Source organism: Schistocerca americana, chromosome 1 (genome assembly GCF_021461395.2).
Source record: "Schistocerca americana isolate TAMUIC-IGC-003095 chromosome 1, iqSchAmer2.1, whole genome shotgun sequence".
Classification (NCBI taxonomy): Eukaryota; Metazoa; Arthropoda; class Insecta; order Orthoptera; family Acrididae; genus Schistocerca; species Schistocerca americana.
Window position 1 is genome coordinate 462,097,489 of NC_060119.1, and position 23,251 is coordinate 462,120,739.

At 43.6% G+C, this 23,251-nt stretch overlaps 1 pseudogene; it reads right to left on the bottom strand.

Annotated features, from left to right (window-relative positions):
* Positions 1 to 305: 305 nt before the first annotated feature.
* On the bottom strand, positions 306 to 423 carry LOC124561391 (annotated as a pseudogene).
* Positions 424 to 23,251: the final 22,828 nt, after the last annotated feature.

Below are 23,251 nucleotides of genomic sequence, written 5' to 3' on the forward strand. Positions count from 1 at the left end.
AGGTTAGTTAGGTTTAAGTAGTTCTAAGTCTAGGGGACTGATGACCTCAGATGTTAAGTCCTATAGTGCTTAGAGCCATTTGAAACATTTACTAAGATAATGCTTGTACTCCGTCTTCAGGCCACGACTGGCCTACTGGGACCATCCGACCGCCGTGTCATCCTCGGTGGAGGATGCGGATAGGAGGGGCGTGGGGTCAGCACACCGCTCTCCCGGTCGTAAGATGGTATTCTTGACCGAAGCCGCTACTATTCGGTCGAGTAGCTCCTCAACTGGCATCACGAGGCTGAGGGCACCCCGAAAAATGGCAACAGCGCATGGCGGCCTGGATGGTCACCCATCCAAGTGCCGACCACGCCCGACAGCGCTTAACTTCGGTGATCTCACAGGAACCGGTGTATCCACTGCGGCAAGGCCGTTGCCTAAGGTAATGTTTGTAGGATGATCAAATGAATAGCATAGTACTGGAGTGGCAAGCTGAATAGCGATGCGAAGTTGACTATTTTCCCCCCGTTCCGATTATGATGCGTTAAGTTTAAATATTAGTTGATCAAGCAGCAATGTTTAGCATTTAAAAATGTAATATCAGACTCAAAAATAAATAAAAGTACGAGTGATGTATGTTTGAAATGTGTAAGAGTTGTAGTACCGTAAGTAACTTAAAAGTTAGATGAGCAGAGATCGTGGTCTTTTGCTTTCATGTCCTGGTTGCTAAGGTTGTTTGGTAAGGTCTGAACAGTCGACAGCCGCATGGGCTTAAGCGTCGGTTGGGAAAGAAATATTCTGATGTGTAACAGTCTGGGCCTTAGAAGAACTTTGAACCCTAACCGTTAGTATGGCCATCAGTGACTGAACTTTTGCTAAGGTGAATGTATTATTGGGTAAGGTTTTGAGTCCACTACTGAATTCTAGAAATTTAGTTCAGTTTAAATGAATTATTGCATGGCTAAGTACCTTTAGTTTACATTCCGTTACTGCCTGTCAACAGTTCGCTTGCTCTGCTAAGTCTATCATTGATTTTTATTTCTTTACCGTGTTCAAATTACCTGAGTGAGACCATCATTCGGAGTAACTTCATGTGTAATTTGAGTAAATTGATAGTGAAAATTTATTCTATGGTTCTAGACTACATCATTTCCTAAGGGATCAAAATTTTAATATTTCCTTTATTTTATTAAGTCATTCGTTAATTTGTTAATAACTTTTCAGCGAATTGCCTATGCTAAATTAATGTGAATGTTGATAAATCGATGCCCCTATGAGAGCTTAAAGTTAAAAAAAGCAGCTGTCCATGACCGAACCTCTATTGTGCACATGAGCCACATACAACGTAAAGGTCGTGTACTCGCCCTCTTGTGGTTACGTAGCATCAAATTGATTCCAACTAGCAATTAACTTCGCGTCGTTTAATGCTATTGGGCCACCAGCAGCCTTTCACTGTGCAGAAAGTGAGGATTTTCGGATGTACTGGTAGACATGCACCTTGTTAAAAATTTGCGGCTAATGTTTCACGACAGTACACCTTCCTAACACGCTGACTAGCTGGAGTCAGGGCCGGTTTAAGAAAGGGTGGGGCCCCTATTCAGCAATATCTACTCATATTTCCTCAATGCTTTATTTTACATGCGTCTGAGATGAGAGGGGTAGTATCTATTATAATTTTATTTCACTAATTGAAAAATTATGTAAATAATGCTCTTATATTATGAAATTTAATTTATGGTGTATTTGAGATTTCTAAAATATGTATAAATACGTACAATGGAAACATCCCCCAGGCTGTGGTTAAGCCATGTCTCCGCAATATCCTTTCTTTCAGGAGTGCTAGTTCTGCAAGGTTCGCGGGAGAACTTCTGTAAAGTTTGGAAAGTAGGAGACGAGGTACTGGCAGAACTAAAGCTCTGAGGACGGGTCGTGAGTCGTGCTTGGATAGCTCGGATAGTAGCGCACTTGCCCGTGAAAGGCATAGGTCCGGAGTTCGAGTCTCGGTCCGGCACACAGTTTTAATCTGCCAGGAAGTTGCATGTACCTTGGAATTTATCAGAGCTCGCAGTTGTAAACCTGTTGGGAATTGGTGTCTTACAAAGTTCTTGGAAACAGAGAAAAAGATCTGCACGAGAGTCGCTCCGAGGCTCTTCGTTGTTGGTTGTGAAGAAGTGGGCTGGAGCCACGTTGCGCTCGCTATTAGGTGCGAGGCGCAGCGCGTAAGAATAATTGCGAGTCGGACACATTCTCGCCAAAAGACATCTCTGAGACCGGTAGCGAGCCGTGTGCGCTCTAGCAAAAGCTCCGGGAGCAGTTATCATATGCCGCGTGCATACAGCCACAGAGATTGTAATACATCTGTGGGGCGACGTGTTTCATTTCCGCTTTTCTCTGAAGCTGAGGGAAAACTGTCATATGTGACAGTCCTTATCATTTCGCCACCCCCACGTCCCCACATTTTTCCTGGTTTTCACTTGTCTGTTGTTTAGCTGTGCCGCTGTGTGTCATCGCCTCCGAGAAATTGATCTGTATTTTCTGCACCCCACCTGTTTGGCTGTGACCATTGGCTATGTTGGCTGATGGCAGGAACGATTGCTTGAGAGCGGAGCTGCGAGTCCGGCACCAATCACAACGAACAAAAGGTGAATGAATAAATCAAGAAACGAGTGTTGCTGCGGAACGCCTGTTCTCAAAACAGATAGTAAATTTACACAGTAGTCACGTGTGGGCAGATGCAGATCCTTTAGCGATCGTGGAAGCAAGACTTCAGGTTCGCCTTAGTATCAGTGTGTAGTCAGGAATTGGGATTGATGGACTCACATCGCTACAAGCGTTACCAGGCATATCGACAGGTACTGTTTATGAGATTATTCCAGAGTGACAACGGACGTGTCTTATGTAAGACGTAGTACAATCACATCTTCTACATCTCGCGTTTAACCCATCGGTTTCAGATCCGTTGTTATACTCGTGGTCTTGCGGTAGCGTTCTAGCTTCCCGCGGGCAGGGTCCGGGGTTCGATTCCCGGCGGGGTCAGGGATTTTCCTTGCCTCGAGATGACTGGGTGTTGTGTCATCATCATTCATCCCCAAACGGTCGGACGAAGGCAATGGCAAACCACCTACGGTAGGACCTTGCGTAGTCGGCGGTGCGGGTCTCCCGCATCGTCCCCTACGCTCCTCGTAGTATGGCACTTCATGATCATCATTATATTGCCTGCTGTGAGACGGGCCGAGCAGCTACAGCTTGTTCGCAGTGTTTCTTCATCTCCGTTAATAGACAGCGTGACATGTTATATACCACTGCAAGGCTGAGACACCGATCTATTTAGTGGTGTACAACATACTCGATTTCTTTCGATATTTTGCAAGCGATAAGCAATCGGTTTCAGGTTTTGTTAGGTTTATCCCCTCTCCCTCCCCCTCCAGGCCCTTCAAGAAAACGCCCTCCACAAAGTATGTAGTGTGCGAAGCAAGGAAGAAGAAATGTGATACACGATATGAGTGTGAGAAATGTCTAGTGGCGTTCCACATGCCTGTATTTATTCGGGTATACTACAGCAACAAAATTTTCCAAAATAATATTATCTTCACACCTCATTACTTCAATAAGTAGTATGATAGATTTATAACGAATTACTACAAAAGTATGTAATTTTGAGAAAAGTGTGTAAGACAAAATATGGTGGCTTTTGTAAATTTAAATAGTAAATGTAGGGTCTATTATGGGGAAAAATATTAGTAACTCAGTGGGTTAATGAGCGATGGTTTGGCCGAGGGGTGGCAGCAGCGTGGCCTCCCATTCACCTTACATTATTCCCTTGGATTTCTGGCTATGACGACATGAAAAGACATTAGCGTACGAAGGGCCACCCAAAATTTCCGAGAATATTGCTGTAAAAATTTAGAAAAGTTAACGTACATTTAAATATCCACCGTAACTAAATGCAACGCTTTTTACATTGTTGGAAGCGGCACTCGAAGTGTGCTGGCTGAATGGTATTCGAAATTAGTTGCAACTCGCTTGTATCTCTTCTGTGGAGACAAACCTCCGGCCTTTCAACTTTGACCTCATTTTGGGGAGAAAGAAGTATCCCCAAGGGGCTAGATCAGGCGAGTTGGGTGACTGGGGGACAGTTGTCTGTTTTTGCAGGAGTTCTCTCACAATAGGCGAGGTGTGTGCAGGTGCAATGTCTTTGCGCAGCAACCAGTCTTTGTTTTGCCATCTCTCAGGCTATTTGCATCTCACGTTTTCCCTAAAGCTTCTCAAAATATCACAGTAGAACATCCCTGGGACTGTCCACATGGAAGAAATCCCCTTCTTGACAATTCCATGAATGTCAAAAAAGTCATTAGCATTGGTTTAATGTTGATGCGAAATTGGCGCGCTTTATTGGGTCACGAAGAAGATGGCGTCTTCCACTGCGAAGATTCTTGTTTTGTTTCAGAGTCATAACCTATACCCCTGATTCATCGGCAGTTATAATGATCCTGTATAGGACTGTTGTTTGTAGTTCAGTGCACACGTCAACCCAATGGTGTCGTTGATCGGCGTTCATAAGACGAGGAACGAACTTCGCTGCAATTCGTCCCCGTTCAGTTCATCTGTTCGAATGCGTTGACATATCCCTTGTGAAATTCCAGAATTCCCACTATTTCAGAAACATCATCGATTGTGTGCCTTCTATCCTTGTGGAACACTTCAGGCACTTTCACGATCGCTCCCCAAGTACTGCAAGTTTACTGTCGGCCCGAGTATTCGCTGTCTTCCACAGTGTCGTGACCATCTTTAAATAGTGTTACAAGTCCAGCATTTTAGCTTGGCTTAAAACTTGCTTACCAGAAGCCTCCCTTAGTATGTCGTGGGTTTCAGGTAAAGTTTCACGAACCTCATACTTGAGGTAGATCATTTGTTCCTCCAAGTCACCCATTACGAAACTCACAGAAATAGTAGAACGCAGCGTATCGAATACCAGAAACAACGTACACAATAATGCACTCACAAAGGGAGGTATGCCAGACTGGCAGTGGAAAGATGCTACTAGAGGCTCTTGTTGTTTTTGTGGTCTTCAGTCCAAAGACTGGTGTGATGCAGTTCTCCATGCTATTCTATCGTGTGCAAGCCTCTTCATCTCCGAGTAACTGTTGCAACCTACATCCTTCTGAATCTGCTTTGTATATTCATCTCTTGGTCCCCCTGTCAGATTTTTACGCTCCACGCTTCCCTCCAGTACTAAACTGGTGATCCCTTGATGCCTCAGAACGTGTCCTATCAACCGATCCCTTCTTCTAGTTAAGTTGTGCCACAAATTCCTCTTTTCCCCAGTTCTGTTCAGTACCTCCTCACTAGCTACATGATCTACTCATCTAATCTTCAGTATTCTTCTGTAGCACCACATTTGAAAAGCTTCTATTCTCTTCTTGTCTAAACTATTTATCGTCCATGTTTCACTTCCATGTATGGGTACTCTCCATACAAATACTTTCAGAAAAGACTTCCTGACACTTAAACCCATATTCCATGTTAACAAATTTCTCTTCTACAGAAATGCTTTCCTTGCCATCGCCACTCTACATTTTATATCATCTCTACTTCGGCCTTCATTAGTTATTTTGCTCCCCAAATAGCAAAACTCACCTACTAGTTTAAGTGTCGCATTTCCTAATCTAATTCCCTCAGCATCTCCTGATTTAATTCGAATACATACCATTATCCTTGTTTTGCTTTTGTTGATGTTCATCTTATTTCCTCCTTTCAAGACACTGTCCATTCCGTTCTACTGCTCTTCGAAGCACTTGTTTGTCTCTGACATAATTACAATGTCATCGGCAAACTTCAAGGTTTTTATTTCTTCTCCAAGGATTTGAATTCCTACTCCAAATTTTTCTTTGTTTCCTTTACCACTAGCTCAATACACCGACTGAATAACATCGGGGATAGGCTACAACCACTGCTTCCCTTTCGCGCCCTTCGACTCTTACGACTGCAATCTGGTTTCTGTACAAATTACAAACAGCCTCTCGCTACGGGTATTTTAACCCTGCCGCCATCAGAATTTGGAAGAGAAATGGTTCAAATGGCTCTGACCACTATGGGACTTAACTACTGAGGTCATCAGTCCCCTAGAACTTAGAACTACTTAAACCTAACTAACCTAAGGACATCACACAACACCCAGTCATCACGTCATTTTTACTCGTTCACCGTTCTTTTGTGCTTGGTATATGGTTCTTATGAAAAATGAAAACTAGTAGTGTAGGTGACCGAAGGATGGAGGGTACCAAGAGGGGGCACTTGCGTCCCCCCTGGAGTACAGAGTTTGTATTCATTACAGAATTCTTACACACTTTTAGAAGTAATTTGTGTGATTCTGCAGAACCTCTCGTTTAGCCAACTGTAGCCTTGTGTGGCTGATCACAGGGAAATAACATAGGGTGGCGCACGGAAAACAGGCCCCGAGTACAGAGTGCTCGCCAATTACGGACGATGTGTTGCCCGTTACGAGCAGATACAACAAACAGACAAATATGTAATAATTAGACAGTGAAGAAATAACAAGCTAATGCAAGCAAGAATTGCGAAACAGTCGATGACGATGTGTAGAGAGCTGGAGAAGAGAACATGAAAATCTCACGCGACGCGCATGGGCTATAGCTCATGTAGTCTTGTAAACCTGTTGGTGGCTGTTTCCCAACTTAATAGACCACAAGTGTCTTGTATAAAATTCTTCGTTTCGACTTCCACTACATAGCTATGCTACGTTGTAAACAATAATCGTTTACGCCATATATATATATATATATATATATATATATATATATATATATATATATATATATATATATATATATACTTCACGTTGTTTCTGAGTTTGTAGGCGAAGTAGAGACTTTATAGAAGCATAAAATAAAATGTGGTTTTCTGATGCTTGCGTCACACGCTTAGTAAAAATTAGGTTTTTACGTTGCATTATTACGGTTAATTCAGAAATAATAATAATAATAATAATTAAGTTCGCAGTAATAAAGTTTTTGGTTTGAAAGCACCTTCTGAACAAATGTTTTTGAGATGATAAGTAAATACGATTTTATGCCAATCTATGTCTTTTCAAATGGAGAGGCACCGCTTTTCCTATTGAGCCAAAATGACCCACAACCCACTTTTTTTTCAAAGAAACCAAACAAATTGGAAACAACCAAACTTAAAAATAATTAGAGCCTTTCTAAATGTAATGTTTTGTATATGAAAGAAACACGAAAGTCGTTTTATATGAATTTTATTACACTAAAAATGAAGCAAATTATTGAAAGTTAGCTGCTAAATCAAGTCGATGAAACCAAAAAATATATGAATAACAAAAAAACCTTGCCTTGTTATAAGTATGTCTTCTCCTGTTCATCGATAAAATGAAGTGAGCTGATATGCCATTTTGTTACCTAAAAAGACGTACCTATTATATACAACGTAATTTTTATGTAATTTACGTAACTTTAAAATACTTTCTGATTACCGGTCGAGGACGCTGAATAGCCAGAACCAAGTGCAAGAACAGTTTGGAACACATGTAAAGTAGGCGAGCGCAGTGAACGAAACGAACAACTGGATACTGAACTGACTAGGAGCAGTCGGCAGTGGAACTGAGACAGGCGGTCATGCGAATAACGACGAGTGAGGCCGAGGGAGACCGAGACTGAGACGAGCACGCGACCGAAGCTGGAACGAGAACTGCCGAAGTGACCGCCGCGACCGAAGTGAACTAGTGAACTATGAACCGATCGTTCCTCGTTCCCGGGAACTATAAGTAGACCGCCGCGACCGAAGTGAACTATGAACCGATCGTTCCTCGTTCCCGGGAATTATAAGTAGAGCGCCACGACCGAAGTGAACTATGAACCGATCGTTCCTTGGAATTCGTTCCTCAGTCTTTTCGTTCATCTTGGTGAACCGTTCCTTTGCACCCGTTCGTTCGCAAACTACCCATCTCTAGGGGAGACGTATTGCAGCATTTCCACACACACCAAAGTCCGCCCATCAGTTGTCAATCGCGCTGGTGAAGGAATGGAACACCCCACCACAAGAACTCCTTAGCAGCATGGTAGCACGTTGCAGAATGTTATCGTCCGTGGTGATCACACACCGTATTAAAAACCATGTCCCGCCTCTTGTAATGTCCAGGGGACCATCTTAAATCGTGGTGGCTTTAGTGTAGCTATTGTATTTGAATGCAAGTGGCATTTCTGTTCGTCTCATTGCGTATTTCGCTCAGCTATCTGTACTGTACTATAGCAGATGTCTCTATATACAGTCCAAGTTTCATCGAGCTATATTACTTGGCAGCGACAAGTCGTGCGAAAGTTCCTTTCGTCCTTAAGTTTTGCACGTCTGTGTATTGAGAAGGATGGTAACATTCACACATTCAGATTTTGCAATGATTGCCATTTTGAAATTTGTGGTGTAAAAGTAGACATTCACGAGTAGCGGTAGTCACGAAACACTGGACTTCATCTGTCGATTTTTAGTTATATATGAAGCAACTGTTATCAAATTTGCTAACTTATAAACAAAATTTAATATTACGTGGACATACTTATTCTATAGAAGTCCCCTTTGATGTCGTATAAACTAACTCTGCCTCATACAACTGATAGTAAGTTATGGAAACCACGAGTGCTGGTACCTGATATCATCCTCATCGCACACGTCGCTATTTCAGAAACATTATGTAAATACTTGCAGATAAACTATAGCCCTTACAAATGAAAAAGGAACTGACGACTAAAATTTTTTCCTAAAAACGCCTTGGAAAGATGTACATAACACACTTGGTATCAATGAAAACTGTGAAGTATTCTATAACACTGCCTACAGTTTAAAACGGTTCCTCCCATCCGTCCTCAGGAGCTCGTATGGCGCTTGAGGTATTGACCCACACGTAGCACGCTAACTTTTTCTGCAATGGATGATAGAACCACTGGGCGTCATGGGGAAAATCTCTCCCTGTAAGCCAGTCATGTAGGCTCCGGCCATAACCAGTTTAGGAGGAGTGGGAACGAGCGACACATCAGTTGTAAGCCGAAGGAAGCTTCCCGCCCCCTCCCCGTCCCACCTCTCCCAGAGGCCCGCCCCGTCGTTCGTTTGAGCAGTTACCAGAAAGCGCCAGACAACAGGCTGTACTGCGCATGCGCAGCTATGATGACGTAGGCAGACCGTGCTTGGTGCTTGCTCTGCTCATACGCTTTTCGTCGTATTTCTGGTGGGGCATCACGTGACTATGTGTAGCCGTGCCGCCCGTGCGGCATGTTGTTGAGAGGACATAATGAGAGTTGTACTTAGAGTAATTGTTTTATCATATCCCACACAGGTAAAGGATGCAAATAAGGAAGCAGTTCTTGGCAAAATATCATTTCAAAATTAGACTCCACTGCTCGAAGCACCATAAAATTTTGCTAAGGGGTGACTTTGACAGCATTTTTAATTCGTACTCTGCAATATTGTTACGTAGCATTTCCAACAGGTTTACATCTACACAGCACTGCAAAAAGCTACTAGTATGGAATACAAATTACTTGCAACAAAAAAAGAGACAGTTTCTTGTGTAGCTTACACCGGAATAAAGGACAATAAATTTAATGACTATTTCAAAATGTGAAAAAATTAACATGGCTGTCTGTGAGGCAAAGAAACTGTACAACTGACAGTTTATATTCTATTCTAGGAATAAATATGAACCCATGTGGGGAGTTAAAACGATAAAACATGGTATGCTGCCAGTCTAAAATTTAGCATAGAATGGCATTCTATAAATTTAAGACGTAAACACAAATTAAGAAATAACTTCAGGCCCAGAGGAAGTACTAGACAAGTGCCTTGTGATCGAAAAACGCACTCACAGAAGGCAGATCTATAAAATTCTGCTATTTAGTTCAAAACTACTGACCAAATTTGCCTACTAGTTTCAAGTCAATGTTTACGATGTTCGTATGTAGGCCTACATAGCATTAAGAGATCATAAAAGGAACAGGACATCAGAGACTACTCCAGCAGCATCGGAATTTCATAAACCATACTAAAATGCTTCATTCCGCTCTAATTGCACATTTCTATGTCCAGATGGACTCTGAAGTACCTGATATTCAGCTTTTCATGTGGTTCTCGTGATACCAATTTTCTTGGAGGTCCAGTACTGTATTCTCATGTTTAGTTCTTTATTATGGTATAACGTCATTCGTCCCAGAAAATGAAAATTTACACTTTAAGCTGAACGAGGTTGAAAGTAGCCAATAGCGCGGAATGAAACACTTTGTTTCAAATAAACTAACTGCCTCAGCGGAAAAAAATTAACTGAAGCATATTTCTCTATAAAACGGACAGAAATAGCTTCATTAAGACATTAATGGTTGATTGCTAATAACGTGGAAATCATATAAAATCAGAAAATTGAAACTACTGACTTATTTTGGTCTTTCATGGTTTGAGAATGTATATTAATTCACTTGATGGCTCCCGGCCACAGAAATCTGTTTTGTTTTCATTTGACGTGGGAGCTGTAAACGCAGACACGAAACATATACAAGACCACCGGTCACGTGGGGAAGGACCACCCCCCCCCCCCCCCCCCCACCCACTATAACTCAGCTTGCTCTGCGCATGCGCGAATCTGGCAGCTTGGGCGCGCCAGGAAAATTTTTCCGGGTAGCTTCTGGCTACTTCCTGCTACTGCTCATACACCAAACAGCCACGCTCCAAGTAGCCAGAAGCGGGAGCAAGGCACTGTTCATACGCGAATTCAGCTCTGCGCATGCGCACGAGCCCGCTGGCAACTGCTCATACGAACCTGTAATAACAGCCAAAGCAAGGGCTTTCAGGCACGGCCAGGAAATGAGATCTCATAAGTTCCCAAGAAGAGTACCAAAACAAATACATTTTAATTCCCTTTCTTTTATTTTTTTCATTTTTGCAAGTATTAGATACACGGAAATGAATTGCCACTACTGTTAAACATAGGAGTTCACTTGCGCTAGCAGAACTTCATGACACAGTTGCATTCGAACCTCTAGTTGAAATTGCCTCGTAAATTGCTTGTGGTATACTACAATTCATGACATGCTCTACAAATGAGATGTGGCCATATGCGATATTGGGGCTTAAACTGTTTTAACCTTAATCCGTGAAGATGGTCTGTGACTGAAACCGGTCGATATTTGTATTTTAAATAAAAAAAGCAGCTGATGGTCAAATATGCATTTTATACAGAAAAAAGGCTAGTTTGGTTCATTTTTTAATTCGATCGGGTAAATTGATTATTAAAGCTGATACTTTTTAAGTTCCGTTATTGTTTGTAGTCAGACTCACAGCTCCGAGTTTGAGAAGGCCGTTAAGGGTAGCCAACCATGCGTATAGCCTACCAGTACCAGCCGTTCCCGTTGCAGGCTGCGGCGGTGTCTGAATGGAGCGCGTAGCAGTGAGAAGAGAGCCGCGCCTGTCTGCGGCTGGCTGGGCAGGAAGGAGCCAGACCCCCCGGGCCGTCGCCCTTGGTTTATGGTTTCTTGCGGCCGGCGCGTAGAAAGCTCACTCGCGTAAAAAGAGGCGGGCCTTTTGTGTGGCCGGCGCCTCGCAGGTAATGGGTCGCCAGAAAGCCGACCACGCTTCCTCTGTGGCAACTGGTGCGCGACCGGCACCTCCTGGCCGTACAACGGTACACGTCTACCCACTTCAATTCGCTGGCGTCAGCGGTCCATTTCTAGTGGAGAAATCGATGAAACTCAACAAAAGTCCCAGGGCCGCATGGAGTACCTATCGGGGTTGGAACACTGTTCAGAGTGATACTTTTGCAGAGAGACATTTCTGCGAAGCCAGGGGCTCTTTGTGAGATAAGCGGCTTTTCGCGGGAATTCTGTTTCCGAGTGGACGAACCCTAACGAATGTGGATGCAAAAAAACCTGGTTGTGGGGACTGATTGATCTTAGCATGAAGTCTAGTTTAGGTTGAAATGTGACAGATTGATTGTGAGTTGGCGAAGCCAGAGGAAAAAAAATTCCCCTTCTCAGCAATTTTATCCTGTTATTGATATCGATACTGGCAAGATATTGATCCCCGGAGTTCCAAGACCATATCAAAATCTCTACAACGGTTCCTCAGACTAGCCCGGACATACAAAAGGAAGCGAGCAGGGGACTTCAGTTTATATAAGTAGAAAGAAAAGATTTAATAAAATAGCAGTGTTTTTATTTATATGCTAAAACATGACTACATGTTATATTTTATGGTTGCATGCAGTAATGTTCGTCTATTACGCTTTTGACGGATGAAGAATGCAATGTATATTCTAATGACAAAAATATACTTTTTATGTGATATAATTACAATTAACAATTTTCAGATATTTTTACTTTACTTGTACTGTGAAATCTTGCTTCTTGCCGAATTTCATAGTTCTAAGTGAACGGGAAGTGCACCATACGATTCGAGTATCAAAATATGTGACATAAATGACCATATCTTTTGAGTGTAATTACTTAGAATCTTAAAACACTTACACCACCAAGGGACCATAGACCTTAGCATGTGACATAAATTTGATGTGTCTACCCGTTCCTGAAAAAAAAGAGTTCTTAACAGTCGACAGACAGGAGGACGGACAACAAAGCGATCCTGTAATGGTTTTCCGTTTTTACGGACTGAGGCATGGAGCACTAAAAACTACCTGGAATGTCTTGGGCTCCGCAGAAATATCAACGTATTCTGACTCCGCACAGGTATCACTCCGCACAACTGTTACAAACTAGTCCCCGTCAACTTCAACACGGAATTTTGCGAGTGAGATAGCTTCACTCTTAACAATTACGTGGTAACGTCTGCATTTACACCTATATTTACATCGCTACTCAGCAATTCACACTTCAGTGCCTAGCAGAGGGTTCTTCGACTACATTTTAGACTATTTATCTGCCCTTCCACTATAGCTCGTGGGAAAAATAAACTCTTAAATCTTTCTGTACGAGCTCTGATTTCTGTTGTTTTATTATGACGATCATTTCTTCCTGTATGCACTGACGGCAATAAAACATTTTCATATTCTCAGGAGAAAGTTGGTGATTGAAATTTCGTGAAAAGATCTCGCCGCAAAGAAAGACATCTGTGTTTTAAAGATGGCCATCCCAACTTGCTTATCATATCTGTGACACTCTCTCCCCTATTTCGCGATAATACGAAACGAGCCGCCATCAATCCTATCCGCTAAGGATCTCATACAGCACTGCAATACTCTGGCAGAGGACGAACAAGCATAGAAGAGGTAGCCTGTTTAGCAGACCTGTAACGTTTATAAGTGTTCTGCCAGTAAATCGCAGTCTTCGATTTGCCTTGCTCACAACGTTATTTGTAAGATCGTTCCAACTTAAGTTTTAATTCCTAGGTGCTTAGTCGAATTGTCAGCCTTTATATTTGTGTGGTTTATCGTGTAATCAAAACATAACATATGTCTTTTTGTACTCCTGTGGATGATGTCGCTCTTTTCCTTATGAGACAATTGCCACTTTTCGCACAATTCAGATATCGTTTCTAAGTCACTTTGCAATTGGTTTTGATCCTCTAGACGGTGAATGAGAGCATCATCTGCAGTCTGTCTAAGAGGGCTGCTCAGATTATCTCCTAAATTGTTTACGTAGATTAGGAACAGTGAAGACCTATAACACTTTCTGGGGAACGCCGTACAGGTGTATTACTTCTGTTTTATTCGAGGATTTTCCGTCGGTTACTGAGTACTGTTATCCTTCTAAGAGGAAATCGCGGATCCAGTTGCACAACTGAAGCGATATTACATAGGCACGCAATTTGATTAGAATGAGGAAAGGTGTCAAACGCCTTCTGGACGTGTAGAAATATGTAATCAATTTGAGATTCCCTGTCGAGGGTCATTACTTCATACGAATAAACAATTGGTTGTGTTTCACAAGAGCGCTATTTTCAGAAATCCTTGCTGACTGCGTGTCAATAGACCGCCGCCTTCGATATAATTCATAATGTTCGAACACAATATATATTCCAAAATATTAATGCAAATCGACGTTCTTGAGTATTGGAGTTCAAAGAAGGGCAGCTCGTTTTGTATTATCACGAAATAGGGGATAGAGTGTCACAGATAAGCAAGTTGGGATGGCCATCTTCAAAACACAGACGTCTTTCTTTGTGGCGAGATCTTTTCACGAAATTTCAGTCACCAACTTTCTCCTGAGAATATGAAAATGTTTTATTGTCGCCAGTGCATATAGGGAGAAATGATCGTCATAATAAAATAACAGAAATCAGAGGTCGTACAGAAAGACTTAAGTGCTTATTTTTCCCTCGTGCTGTAGTGGAAAGACAGATCAATAGCCTGAAGGTAGTCGAAGAAGGCACTTAAGTGTGAATTGCATAGTAGCAATATAGATATAGATGTAAATGCAGGTGTCACCATGTAACTGTTAAGAGTGAAGCTATCTCACTCGCAAATTCCGAGTTGAAGTTGAAGGGGACTAGTTTGTGACTTTTGCGGAGTGATGCGTGTGCGGAGGCAGAATACGTTGACATTTCTGCGGAGCCCAAGACATTCCAGGTAGTTTTTAGGGTTCCACGCCTCAGTCTGTAAAAACGGAACCCTTACAGGATCGCTTTGTTGTCCGTCTTTCTGTCGTCCGACTATTGAGATCCCTTTATTTCAGAATGGGTAGTCATATCAACTTTCCGGTCTTTTAGTATGAATATTCAGCCGAGCGAGCGGTTCTGTATGATTGCTAAATGTGGAGCTATCGTAGCAGCGTACCCTGAAAGGAACCTGACTGCTACACTATCTGGACCGGAAGACGTGCCTTTATTAAGTGCTTTAAGCTGCTTCCCTGCACCGAGGATACCTGCTCCTAAGCTACTCATGTTGACAGTGCTCTCGATTCGAATTCTGGAATATTTACTTCTTCTTTGGTGAAGGAATTTCTAAACACTGTATTCAATAACTGCGATTTAGTGGCGCTGTCATCGGAAATTTTACTGTCGGTATCGTACAGTGAAGATGTTAATTATGTCTTGCCGCTGGTGTGCTGTACACACGACCAGAATCGCTTTGGATAGTCTGTCAGACTTAGACAGCGTTTCATTGCACAAGCTATTAAGAGCATTTCGCATTCAAGTCCGCGCTATGTTTAAAATTTCAGTAAAATATCGCCAGTCTTGGAGATTTCTTATTCTTTTAAATTTTGCATGCTTTATTCTTTCTTCTGCAACAGTATTCTCACCTGTTTTGTGTACTATGGGGGATCAGCACCATCTTATATCGATTTATTCGGTATAAATCTCCCAGTTTCCTCAGATACGATTTCTTTGAATTTAAGCATACCTCAATGTCGTCTACACTTAAGTAATCAGTAGGGAATAACTGGAGGCTGTCTCTTACGTAGGAAGGCGTCATGAGAATTTTTATTTGCTTTTTTAATTAGATGTATCTTGCGTTTACTTTCGGTGTATTTGGATGTTGCAGTGGTTAGTCTCGCCACAACGATCTTGTGGTCACCAATCTCTGTATCCGTCGTGGTGCTCCCTATTTGCTTAAGATTATTTGTTGCTATGACTTCAAGTACATTTTCGCAAACATTTACACTTCGAGGGGGCTCCTAAATTAACTGCTCAAAATAATTTTCAGAGAAAGCATTTAGTACAATTTCTCACGATATTTTATACCTACCACCGGCTTTGAATATTTTGGCCAACAAATCAAGGGTAGATTGGAGTCATTACCAACTGTAATTGTTTGAGTGTGCGCTACCTGTTTGCGAGTGATTCAAGTTTTCTATAAACTGTTCAGCAGTTGTATAAAATACGGGGAATAGAATGACAGGAGGCGGTTCAAGTTAGGAGAGGAGTAATCTTCTGGGAGATGTTGCTGTGCTATGAAGTTATTCCACACGTAGGGGCAATAAGTATCATTCCCTCAGGCACAAGCAGTTAGGACTTCTTTTGCCTGGTTGCAGGAGAGCTTCGTGTCGTCTACTTCTGATGATAGTGAGTGGATGTAAGTTACCTCTTTTTTTCCCAATTACTCGACACAATAAAACCATAAGAAAAAAAAACGAATACACACATACATATTATCTCTTCCGTCATTGGCCTTTCGTTTCAGTTCCGTGTAATTCTCACATCCCATCCTCTTCTCGACGTCGTCCAAATACTTCTTCCTAGGCCTTCCCCTTTCTTTCTTTCTTTCCCAGTACTTTCCCTACAAAATTGTTAAAGATGATATCGCTGAGTCTGCTGACATGTCCAGTTAATTTTAGTTTTCTCTTTTCCATTTCCTTTAACAAACTTCGCACTTCATTGACTTCCCTTAAGTCTTCCAGGTTGATTTTTTCCCTCCTAGCTAGTTCTTGTCATTTACCTCCACATCCAAAATTTCAGCAGCTTCATGGCGGTTCCTCTCCAACTTAACCAAATTCCGACTTTCACTTCCATAGAGTGGTGTACTACATACATATAGCCGCGCGGGATTAGCCGAGCGGTCTGGGGCGCTGCAGTCGTGGACTGTGCGGCTGGTCCCGGTGGAGGTTCGAGTCCTCCCTCGGGCATGGGTATGTGTGATTGTCCTTAGGATAGTTTAGGTTAAGTAGCGTGTAAGCTTAGTGACTGATGACCTTAGCAGTTAACCCCATAAGATTTCACACTCATTTGAACATACGTATGATTTTTTTTGTTTTTGGTCATACATGCCTGTTTTGCCAGTGTAGTCCTTTCCATTACCTGCATTAAACATCTATTGTTCTCTGTGATTTATACAACAGAAATAACAAAATTATTTCAGGTGATCAGTTCTGACGTCATCAGTTTTTATATTGGTTTTAATGTATTACACATTTTTGCGTGTTACCACTGCTTCGTTCTCCGTTTGTTTACTTTCCACAGTTTAAGAGCATCTGATAGGACTATTCATTTTCCTGCGGAGTATGCAAATCTTTTACAATGTATCCTTTCACCAGTGGCTTTTACTCCCTTTACAAACAAATAAAAGTAGTTTATTGATGCCTTTTGCAATGAGAACAGAGTTAAAAGTGGGCTATCAGAACCGTGTTCATTATATTAAAGTTAGAACCTAGCTGTGGGCAAAGGGTGCCTTAGAATTAAATAGCAGAATACACTGATCAGCCAGAACATTATGACCACCTACCTAATAACCGGTATGTCCACCTTTGGCACGAATAGCAGCGGCGATGCGTCGTGGCATGGAAGGAATGAGACCATGGTAGGTCGCTGAAGGGAGTTGGCACCACATCTGTACACACAAGTCACCTGATTCCCGTAAATTCCGAGGAGGAGGGCGATGAGATCTGACGCCACGTTCAGTGACATCCCAATTGTGTTGGATCTGGTTCAGATCTTGCGCACATCAATTGGAATTCGCCACTGTGTTCCTTGAACCACTCCATCATACTCCTGGCCTTGTGACATGGTTCATTACCTTGCTGAAAGCGCCGGCCGTGGTGGCCGAGCGGTTCTACGCGCTACAATCTGGAACCGCGCTACCGCTACGGTCGCAGGTTCGAATCCTGCCTCGGGCATGGATTTGTGTGATGTCCTTGGGTTAGTTAGTTTTAAGCAGTTCTAAGTTCTAGGGTACTGATGGCCACAGATGTTAAGTCCCATAGTGCTCAGAGCCATTTGAACCATTTTGAACCTTGCTGAAAAATTCCATTGACGTCGTGAAACACGATCCTCACCAAAGGGTGTACGTGGTCTGCAACCAGTGTACGATACTTCTTGGCCGCCATGGTGTCTTGCACGAGCTCCACTGGATCCATGGATGCTCACGTGAATGTTCCGCAGAGCATAATGGAACCGCCGCCAGATTGTTACCGTTCCGCAGAACATGTGTCAAGGAGTTTTCCCCTGGATCCGCATGATGCAGCGCTCTGCCACTGCACCAGCGTCCAGTAGCGATGGTCACGTGCCCACCCTAGTTGTGGTTGCCGATGTCGTGGCGTTAACACTGGCACATGCATGGGTCGTCGGCTGCGGAGGCCCATCGTTGGGAGTGTTCGGTGCACTGTGTGTTTAGACACACTTGTGCTCTGCCCAGCGTTATAGAATGATGTCAGTTCTGTCACAGTTCGCCGACTGTCCTATTTCACCGGTCGGCCCAGCTTACGCCGTGCGACATCTGTAATGAAGCGTGGTCGCCCAACCCCACGACGTCTGTACACTGTTTCACCTTCGTGTCGCCACGTATTGAAGACACGTAGCACAGCACTCCTCGAATACCAGGCAAGTCGTGTAATTTCCGAAATATTCGTGCGGAGCCTCTGGGCCATCACAATCTGTCCTCTGTCAAACTAAGATAGACCGTGCGCGCCTTCCCTGTTGTACACTCGTTGCCGGCCGCGGTGGTCTAGCGGTTCTGGCGCTGCAGTCCGGAACCGCGGGACTGCTACGGTCGCAGGTTCGAATCCTGCCTCGGGCATGGGTGTGTGTGATGTCCTTAGGTTAGTTAGGTTTAAGTAGTTCTGAGTTCTAGGGGACTTATGACCTAAGATGTTGAGTCCCATAGTGCTCAGAGCCATTTGAACCATTTTTGTACACTCTTTGACATAAAACTCGACCGGTGGCCGGCCGCTGCAGAGGCTAAGTACGCGCCGATCGCGGCATGGGACAAATAAACTGGCCACCTCGCTAATTCTCTAAGTCCGGTAAGCTTCACAATCTGGCAACACTGCAGACTGCGGCACTTCCTTGAGGAAAACTTGTCCCATGATGGAGAAACTATAGGCTGATTGCGCCTGTTGTCTAGCGGTAGCGTGTGTTGTTTCTGTTCATAATGTCAGTGGATCGAGAGCAGCTGGCATAAAATATTTTTATAGCCTCTTCTGCCTGAATACTGAACACGTGAATGTAATAGTAGCGCAGATTCAATCTATTTCGCTTTCTGACACACCGATATCAAAATTTTGTCCAGTAACCATTTTACGGCAGATTTCCTGCAGACTGTCCTCCTCTGGACGCCGTATGCGGAAAAGCTCCGGGATCCAGTTGCTGGCTACTGGCAGCGGCCGTGGCGACAGCAGCGGCGCTGCACTCCCCCGTTCTTTATCGAAAGCGCATGCTACCGCTCATCGCTTTTGATGATTTAAAACGCTTTATTATTAAATGTTGCTCCACAGAAAATTTCTACAATTTCCATTCACGCTCAAAAGCAACGGAGACAGACGCCCTGATTAGTAGGCGGGTATTATATTACATTAATCGGCAAGAGCTGAGTATGGCCCGAAATTAATTTTATAGACTGGGACGAAATTAAACCACCTCACTACATTCGATGAATTTATAAATGCTTCATACCTCGTTTCTTTTCCTTACAAACTCAATTATTTGTGCAACATTTGGTCAATGTTTGGATGTTTTCGTCAAGCCAGAGTGAGCGTCTGTGGTGTAAAGTGTATTACAGTTCTTGTTTCATTCCTTATGGTAAGTCTATGCGATAAACTGTGTGAATACCTTGCAATGCATGCTCTGTAGCAGTGCAGGAACACTGCACATTTGGAGTTCCATGTATGGGTTCATGAAGTATTTATTGTTGATCGGAAGTGATAGTTAAGGTCATCAGATTTAAACCAGAAAACTTTGTCGTTTTGAAGGTTTCAGAGAACGGAAAGGAATTGCTAACGCCGGTGTTAGAAAACGTCTACAGTTAAATGCTATTGCAAAAATTTAGAAGAAGGGAACTATATTAATGAACATGTGCACTTCATAAACAACCTACTGACATGTTAGACCTATATGACGAACAAAGCTCAAATTTATATCGTTGACAGTCTGTTTGAATCTTTTCAGGACCTATTTTACAGTGAAGCACCTTGGAATTTGCAAAGTCGAATCTGACGAAGGTTGATGTTTAAAGGCATTCTTCAGATTTCGCATAAGAAATTTTTACTAGCAGTTTGCAACTCCATTAATTAAAATGGAAAGTAAAAGGTTGTAGTCAGCGGCTTCTACCGTGATTCGAACTGCTATGTCTTATAGTACAAGCACTGCAAAGCACAAGGGAACCTCTGAGCTAACGACACACTGGCGGCCAGAGGCGGACTATAGTCACTGCGATGTTGCCTGAGCCTCAAAACGCAACCTTAAACACACAGAGGAGGTGGAGATTACTGTTTTAACGCCCAGTCGACAACGATGTCATTAGAGACGGAGCACAAGCTCGGATTAGGGAAGGATGGGGAAGGAAATCGGCCGTGCCCTTCCTAAGGAACCATCCCGGCATTTGCCTGAAGCGATTTAGGGAAATCATTTGAAACCTAAATCAGGATGGCCGGGCGCGGGATTGCACCGTCGTCCTCCCGAATGCACACACAAACAGGTGTTACTTATGTGAAGCACGCCGTTCTTGGAGTCCAGAAATTAAATATACTTTCTAATTGTGTCATCTTGCAGTGGATTATATCGTACGAGTCTTCGATGTGGGGAACGAATGTCAAGTGAATTTAGCGAGGTAACGCCGACCTACACCCGGAAGTAAATGCACTATCAGAGTGTTGACAAATACTTGCTACGACGCTGCCATTTCTCGGCTCTCTGACGAGGCAGCTCTTCAGCGAAATGCTTGCCGTGATTCTCCGAAACGGTTCTTCAGAGTGGAGACGCGCGCGCACGTTTGGTTTTTATGCGGCGTTCTCCCCTGATGGTTTCTGACGTCGCCTTGTGGGCTATATATACATATGAGACATTCAATTATCATTAATCCAGAATGATACAAGTTTCAGCTTCCGGCGTGGAAGAAGGCTGTTGACGCCGACATTATATCATTTCAACGTAGGGAAAGCAAAACGGATAATTCAATGTTTCTCATTCAACATAAAGCATGTGAGATAAATTTCCGTAACGTTCATAATCATCTAAAAATACAAACGAAGTAAAAATACACCGGAAGCTTATTCGAATTGAATATAATGTAAGATACCAAACGCTTTGCACCTCGATGTCGAATTTGTCCACTTGCAATCTTTTGCAGCATACACATAGAATGTCATGATTACCACGAGAATGAAGAAATATGTTGGTAAGGATGGAAGCAAGAAAGGACGCAGTCAACAAATATTGTATTCCTCATGGCATATATTTCATTTGACACGTAAGAAGAGGTAAAGCGGGAATTTACTTTCGTTAACACGAAAGATATGCTGCACGTATTGATAACGAGGAAGTCTGCGTCTTCATACGTTTCCTTAGCAAATATCAACTTTAAATTGCATAACGCAAACATTTTTAACAGACGCGAATTCCTACCCAGCATCTATTGTCCCTGTTAACGAACGACGAGAGATGTTAAATATTGCTTCTTCACAAGTAACTTACTTGAAATGCCGTGAGGTAAAGCTGTGTGTTGGACACGGATTCTAACCCGGAACCTAATCGGATTGCTATCGAAGCACAGTCAAATATGACATAGCGGAATTTTGCGGCAGTAGCTAGATGTTTTAACTGAAATGATGAGACGAAACATTAATTTTTTCCTTCCCAGGACTCCAACCCGGCACCTATCGCTGATATATTCTAGAGAAAACGAACGTTAAATATGGGTTTGTTGCACCAGCAGTGACATGTGAGCATGTTTGAACTGAAATAATATGACGAAGAGTTCAGCGCTCACTGGGAATAGAGCCCCACACATATCGTTGTTGACTACACACAAAGAGAAGTCAGCTACCGATTTTTTCTCCACCAGCTGCTCAGAATAGCATCTTGAACTTACAGTCATCTCGCAAATAGTTCTGTGTCTCACTGGGAGTTAAAAACGTCAGATATCGTTAGTGTTGACAGCGAATGAAAATACATTAAAAATCAAAATTATTATCCACCAGCAGATAGGTGTTCTCATGATAGAGCTTGATAATACATAATTAAATCTTTAGTGCCGGGCCAGGATTCGATCCCATTCACGCGTAATATGTGAAGGTGTTGAGGAATCTGCAGTTTTGAACAAACAACAAATTGTAGCCGAGCTGTATTGCCACGAAGGGATCAAATTCCGCGTTAAGGGCGGTCTGAGTTGCATTCCCAGTTCAGAACCAATTTTATCGACGTACAGAAGCTCAAATAAAAGATGGAATAAGTGTCCTGTGACCATACATAGCATAGCGTTTGTGTCGTCACTTGAAATAAATAACTACACTCCTGGAAATGGAAAAAAGAACACATTGACACCGGTGTGTCAGACCCACCATACTTGCTCCGGACACTGCGAGAGGGCTGTACAAGCAATGATCACACGCACGGCACAGCGGACACACCAGGAACCGCGGTGTTGGCCGTCGAATGGCGCTAGCTGCGCAGCATTTGTGCACCGCCGCCGTCAGTGTCAGGCAGTTTGCCGTGGCATACGGAGCTCCATCGCAGTCTTTAACACTGGTAGCATGCCGCGACAGCGTGGACGTGAACCGTATGTGCAGTTGACGGACTTTGAGCGAGGGCGTATAGTGGACATGCGGGAGGCCGGGTGGACGTACCGCCGAATTGCTCAACACGTGGGGCGTGAGGTCTCCACAGTACATCGATGTTGTCGCCAGTGGTCGGCGGAAGGTGCACGTGCCCGTCGACCTGGGACCGGACCGCAGCGACGCACGGATGCACGCCAAGACCGTAGGATCCTACGCAGTGCCGTAGGGGACCGCACCGCCACTTCCCAGCAAATTAGGGACACTGTTGCTCCTGGGGTATCGGCGAGGACCATTCGCAACCGTCTCCATCAAGCTGGGCTACGGTCCCGCGCACCGTTAGGCCGTCTTCCGCTCACGCCCCAACATCGTGCAGCCCGCCTCCAGTGGTGTCGCGACAGGCGTGAATGGAGGGACGAATGGAGACGTGTCGTCTTCAGCGATGAGAGTCGCTTCTGCCTTGGTGCCAATGATGGTCGTATGCGTGTTTGGCGCCGTGCAGGTGAGCGCCACAATCAGGACTGCATACGACCGAGGCACACAGGGCCAACACCCGGCATCATGGTGTGGGGAGCGATCTCCTACACTGGCCGTACACCACTGGTGATCGTCGAGGGGACACTGAATAGTGCACGGTACATCCAAACCGTCATCGAACCCATCGTTCTACCATTCCTAGACCGGCAAGGGAACTTGCTGTTCCAACAGGACAATGCACGTCCGCATGTATCCCGTGCCACCCAACGTGCTCTAGAAGGTGTAAGTCAACTACCCTGGCCAACAAGATCTCCGGATCTGTCCCCCATTGAGCATGTTTGGGA